We start from the raw sequence: 6,445 nt of genomic DNA, 5'->3' as shown, positions 1-6,445 counted from the left end.
TTTGCCTAGCGGCGCCTGCAGCACCATGCAATATATCGCCATAACACGCAACTCTGGAACACTTTCAGAGTGCCCAGCCATTAACACTGTTGTGGCACCTTTGGAAAAAGCACTTTACTCCGTCCTACCCCGGCTCATTCGACCAGGTCCTTTATCGGGCTGCTTATGAAAAGCTTGCGGCTCTGTGATTCTCATTGTTGTACTCATTATGCACTTCACTTGTTTCTTGGCTCGACCTGACTTCGCTTTTGCATTTCAATAACTCATGGTTATTGTTGATGAACATACAAATTTAGTTTAGTTTATTCGGCGCTGAGTCTTTACTTGAAATCTAGTACCTTAACAGCCCAATTAAGACATTACAAAAGGATTTTAATTAATTAAATTAATATTAACTTATTCGGTTTTTTGCTTTACAAGAATACATGGTGGTCTTAAAAGGGGTTGCAGGATGATCATCAGCCGAGTCGATCTGAATGTCTGATTGTAATCAATATAGCAGCTATTGAAACCGAGTTTGGTGTGTAGAATCCTGTTGTGTTTGGTTTTTCACTTTAGTCCATCTGATTAGAGAGTTGCAGGACTTGCTTTAAGTGTTCTCCTGTTGGCAGGGAGGCTGCCTAATGTCCCCTTTCTAAGCTCGCTACAGTCAGGCATATTTAAATAGAGACGAGCAGCTCTCCTACCTCTTTCAAACCCCTCCCAAAAGATAGACAAAAAAAAAAAAAAAAAAAAGCAACAAGAAGAGACAGTGCGAAAGCAAGTGCAAATATAATGGGAAAACCAAAGCAATTTTTCAGCTTCATAAAGTAACCGCAAAGTTTGTTTTATGTGCGGTACAGGCCAGAGAAGGCCATCATGTCAGAGAAATGAGCTACAAATGAGCAAAGCTGAGTTGGAAAGTCTCGCCATTAGAAAACGTAAACAAAATATTAAGCGTACGTCAAGTGGTTCAGAGTGATACTTATGAAAATGGAAATAGATTAAACAGACAAACACATTTAGTTGAGCAGGAAAACCCCACACATAATCTATTGATAGACACACTCAATGAGTCTCTGCTCAGCCAACAATCGGCAGAGCAAACAGAAAGACTATCAATGCCATCCGAGCCAAGAGCTGCATTAAATAAACGCCAGAATTATATGCAAAATTGCTGCCAAGCTCAGAATCCGAATCACTAATAAACTCATAAAGAGACCGGAAAACACACTCCATTATTGGTTAGGGGCGCTGCCAATGACCAAGCAGTTTTGGCCAGGGTTCATTGACAAATATGCAAAGCGACAGCCACATCCATAACCATAGCCAGAATAGACTTGGCCAAGGGAGATTGGCTGCATTTTGTGTTAACTCTGCAACAATTGTTGGAATTGGAATTGAAATTGGAAGGCGCCCTGCTCCTACTTTGCAGATTGTTCGGTTTGGTTGACGCTATGCCTGGGCATCAGCTCTGGTTCTGGCTGTTGCTTTGGGTTGGATTTGGCTTTGGCCTACAGCCAGGCAGGGAGGAAATTAAAATTTATATGGCATACATAGCGAGGCAGATGCTGACTGGATCACTGATGGAGGCATACTCTGGCGTCACCGCCTTGGACTTGGCCGAGATGATGGTAAAGACTGGAGGCGGAAGGCGTGGCTGCCAATTGACCATTTTCTAATTCTCTGCCAATTTGGCTTCGAACTGGATTAAGTGATATGATATTCAATCAATAGTAATGGTTTTTTTTGCCTTCCACTTCCCTGGTATCAATCAGCTTTTCAGATAAACAAAGTTCTTTGCAACTAGATGTTGCATACTTAAGTTATGTGAAAAAACAATCCACTACCTCTGAAAAAACCTTTAAAAAAGAGAAAACGACACTTTAAAAATTCTTAAAAATAAAAGTTCTGGCATAGAAAAAAAAACATAATTCATTAAATCATTTTAATGACCGATATCTATCAGAAAAGTCGGTTGGTTCCTTGGTATTTCCAAGTATTTTCTTCAATGCCATATCCATTTGTACTATATGTAGATTATATAGCCCACCATTTGGTCTGAATGCATTTAAATAGTCAACAGTTGGGCGGAAGAGGCAATGCATTTCGCACCACATTAACAGTTTCGAAAGGATCTTGGACCAAGTGCACTTCAGGTGTGGTTTTCTGTTATCGGTACCGTTTGGTACCGATTGGAGCTAGTAAATTGATATGTAAATGGAAACAACTGCAACGCATATAAATATTTGTATTTGTAAAGCCTCAATTTTAACGCTACTTCCTCGTATACCACCGTTACCTGTCAAGCGATGATGTAGGGCGGACTAGCACCTGGAGCTTTGCGGTATAACGCTCCTCCTCCCACTGTGCCAGTAGGACCACTCCCCGCCTTGCTGTTATTTAAAAGTTAGAGCTCAGTGCTGCTGGTTTGAGAGGGTGAGGGTGGGTGGTGCCGTGTGACTGGCATAAATCACTGGGGGTGCCACGCACTATGCAACATTATTATGCCCGGTGCTCGAAAAGAAAATAGGGTCGGAGCAATGTGCGTAACGCGCAGAATGAAGCGTTAGCATCAATAGCCGAGTCGATATAGCCGTGTCTGTGTGCCTACATCCAATACTTTGAAGATAAGAGACAACTAAAAGCGCATTTCTGAAGAGATTGGATCATTATTATAGTCCGAATGACTATACCAGTTGCTACCCGCCACCCCTTCCAGTAATCAAATTCGAGGGGAGAGTGTTATCAGAAAGCAAGCATGAGGCAAGCACCTGGAAGTAACAAGGAAATAGTCAATTAAATAGTTGCCCCTGAAAGCCATGGGGTTGAGAGTCCATTTTCCTCCTTCAAAAGAATCCGCAAGGCGTGACTAATTGTATCCAAACTTTATCCACCCCCATATCCATTTTATTTTTTTATTCATTCATTTTAAGTCCCAACGATGAAACCGTAATCTTAGGCAGGAAATGAGAATCAAGTCGGCAGACATTGTGAGAGAGAGAAGTCCCAATCGATATGCAATCTTCCTAAATATCATATATGTATGTAGGTAGCAGGAATCCGCTGCCGGGATGACGCTTAAAAATCTAAAATGCAAAATCGTTTATTTGCTCGTGAGCCGTTAAAATGAATTACAAATGGACGACTAACCATGAGAGTACGAAGAAGAACGGGAAGGTAACTGAATTCGGCCTCGCTGCAAAAGTCAAACATGGCTATTTGTTGCAGGTTTCAATTTCAGTTGATTTCATACATAGAAAGAGACCGAGAAATAGTGAAGAGGGAACAAGAGGTACCTCACTGCCTTGCCATTTGACGAAGAAGTTGTTGTAGATATTTGGACGTGCATTCAAGCGTAGAAAAGAAAACTAACGGATGGGATCTCTCCTTCCTTTGGTTGCTCAGACATATGTACAGCTCACATACAAAAATTATAAGGATACACGCTACGTGAAGTCAATAAATAAAACAGTTGTGTACTCCCTTGCCTAAATAAAAAGGGGAAAGCAGTGGCCCCAGACGTGGCAGGAGTCTTAACACTGAGAGGTAAACCTAGCTCAAAAATGGTGAGCTGGTGGAAATGGTTATTTGGCTCTAACAGATCAGAACTCCTGAAATGTATACTACCAAACTTGTTACTACCGACGATAGTTAACGATAGTTACTACCAAACTATCACTACTTGACTGCAAAGTTTCGCATGAGATATGGTTCTCGTTTTAGTTCTTTTTGATTGTTTGATTTGATTGTTCTTACCTTGTACATACATATGTATGTATGTATAATCTTCTCTGCTATACTCCATATTTGAAAGCTATTTTTCTAGTGTAGCACTCTTAGAATAGTCAAAGTCGACGGCTGTGAACGAAGAGGTTCGATTTAATACAAATGCGCTTAGGTGCGGGTGGAAGGATTGCCCGCTCCTGCTCCTGGTCGGGATTTATGCCAAGCGACGCTTTTAGTCTTCGCTGCCAGCAACAGCTGCTGCTGTAGCAACCCCAGCACCTCCAAGCGAGGCAAGTGCAACTGCAACAGCTGCGCTTACAAATGCTCTTGCATAAAGTCGTTTCTGCATCTGGTCCTCTTGCCCAGCATTTCTGCAATAACTCTCTGCCGAATTTGCATGGTTACCTAATTTGGAGTGGGCTGCAGTGTCACTTTATTGTTCCTTAAATCAAAGCGGTTCGTTTACATTGAGTTATGTCCGTAAAAGTGCGATATAATAAATAATAAAAATAAAACATAATAAAATAAAATAATAAAATAACAGGAAATTATTGCTTTTACTACTTGGAATTACATGCCAAAAGTGTCCCCAGTTAGCGCACTCCAGCACTGAGAGGAGCTTTATCTAAGGCTCAAATAAGAGCTGCTGCCTGCCAAAACATTTTCTTACCCCGTGTTGCCAGCCTGACCGAATTTGTTGTTTATAGCTTGTTCCAATAAACAACGTTTATGCATGTTTACAATTTAACATGCTGGGCGCACATGTCTAAAAAAAACAATTTGTCCGCAATTGTGGCAGGAGCAAAAAGTAAGACCAGGTCCTGTGGAAAAAATGATAATAACTTTGGCGGCTGCTTTGAAATTGTTGCTTGCACTTGGAAGGTAGCCAAGGAACAAAAATTACTGCTACTGCCCATGTTCAAGCTGTTCCTGCTGCTGCTCTTGCATTGGCCACAATTGCGAGTCGCTTGCGGCAAGGACATGGCTAGGAAATCGCGTGCATGTTTATCATTTTAATGATGAGGCACAGGGGAATACAATTCTGCGTGCACACAGTTCCTTTATCATTTAATGAGCTGTAATCTCTCTTAATTACCCCCCAGAGTGAGTTCTTACGGCGCACATGTATGGGCCTTAAAGCTGTTCCAATAGGGCCACAGAGCCGCTGCAGCACTTCCACCGCTTCCTTTTTGGTGTGCAAACGTGCGTCTATAATGGTTTTATCTGTGTGTCTGCACTTTTTTGATATCATCAAAGGATATGCGTGCTTGTGCATCCTACGTAGGCTGCGTGTCCGTGCTTGGCATAACAAAAGACCAACTTTTTCCTCCCATGAAACTCTAAATGAATTGGTTTCCTATTCTTTTTGTTTCTTAATATTCAAAGTGTTATGTTTGTCAAAAGTTTTGGACCCTTTCAGAAACAGGCTCTATGGAAAACTTGCAATTTGATTATGCTAATTGATACTTTGACATATTCAATTGATTAACAATAACACACGAAGGTAAATAAAGTCCTTGGATGTCGCCTGGTTCTGCCTTGGGCTCGGGCATCTGGGAAATCGAGTTTATCGACTTTGATTCAGTTCATAACAATCTCCATCTGTTTAGATAGGATAGGATATTTAGATAGTTTAGAAAAGGAAATGTAGTTGAACTTATGGATATACATACGTGTGTTTTTCCCGCAATTCAGATATTGCTTATGATTGCAAGTTGCTTTTAGCGACGTTCACGACAAAAGTCTTAGTATAATTGCGAGAATTCAAAGGCGAATCCGAATCCTTTTGCGTTATAAATCTGTGTTGGGATGCTCTGTCGAAGCTTGCCGAGGCATTTCAATCAATTATGCATTAGCTTAATCCAAAGATACATGCAAATGTATATATGTATGTACATACATACATACGTTTGCATCTATGTACATACATATGTAAATGTACGACAAGCCATTTTGTGAACACACACGGACGACGGATAGATCCCTTTTGGGCCGACTGTGCGCCGTCTGCGTCTGGGGTCTGGGCTTTCAAGTGAATTCAATTGGATCCCAAGTGGTCTATGCAATTAGTTGTAATTGATTCTTGAAATAATTTATTTCATGGCTTTTTGTCGCCAACTCCATCCTCTATCCCCGACCTAAGCCTGGCGGTTACTGAAAGGTTAGCAAATTGCAAAATTTAATCCTGATTTCAGCAGAGCTATTCCAATGTGTCTTCTTCTTAAATTAAATAGAACACATTTCACACTTTAATCGTGATTCAATTGAAGGTAGAGATACGGGCCACAGGAATGGGATGTAATCAATTTTCCATGGAAATCTGCCACAATATTCACCAGGTTTTGTGGGTAGGACACACATACACACAAAGAGTGAAAGGAAAATCATTCCTCATCAGCATCTCTTCTGGGTTAGTCTGACTTATTCACGAGTCTTCCAGCCCCATTTGCCACACAAATGTTTTGCTGGTGTAGGTTCCAGTGTTCTCCTGCTCTCGCTGGAAAATAATTCAGAAGTTGCACTTTGATGGCTGCTGCATGGCGCATTCGGCACTCGTCTTTGACCTGCACTTTGCCCTTATACACCCAGCCGTAAGTTCCCCAGGTGATATTAAAAGTTAAACATTGGGAGGAGTTGGCAGAGGCAGTGGCAAAGCCCCATCGTCGGCCTGCCTCGTTGCTAATTCCACGAAATCGAAGAATCATCAAACCCTGATGCTTCTGAATCGGGGACACCT

The sequence above is a fragment of the Drosophila subobscura genome, chromosome J (assembly GCF_008121235.1).
Source record: "Drosophila subobscura isolate 14011-0131.10 chromosome J, UCBerk_Dsub_1.0, whole genome shotgun sequence".
Taxonomy (NCBI): domain Eukaryota; kingdom Metazoa; phylum Arthropoda; class Insecta; order Diptera; family Drosophilidae; genus Drosophila; species Drosophila subobscura.
The sequence above is the reverse complement of the archived record's forward strand: the minus strand, read 5'-3'. Positions refer to the sequence as shown.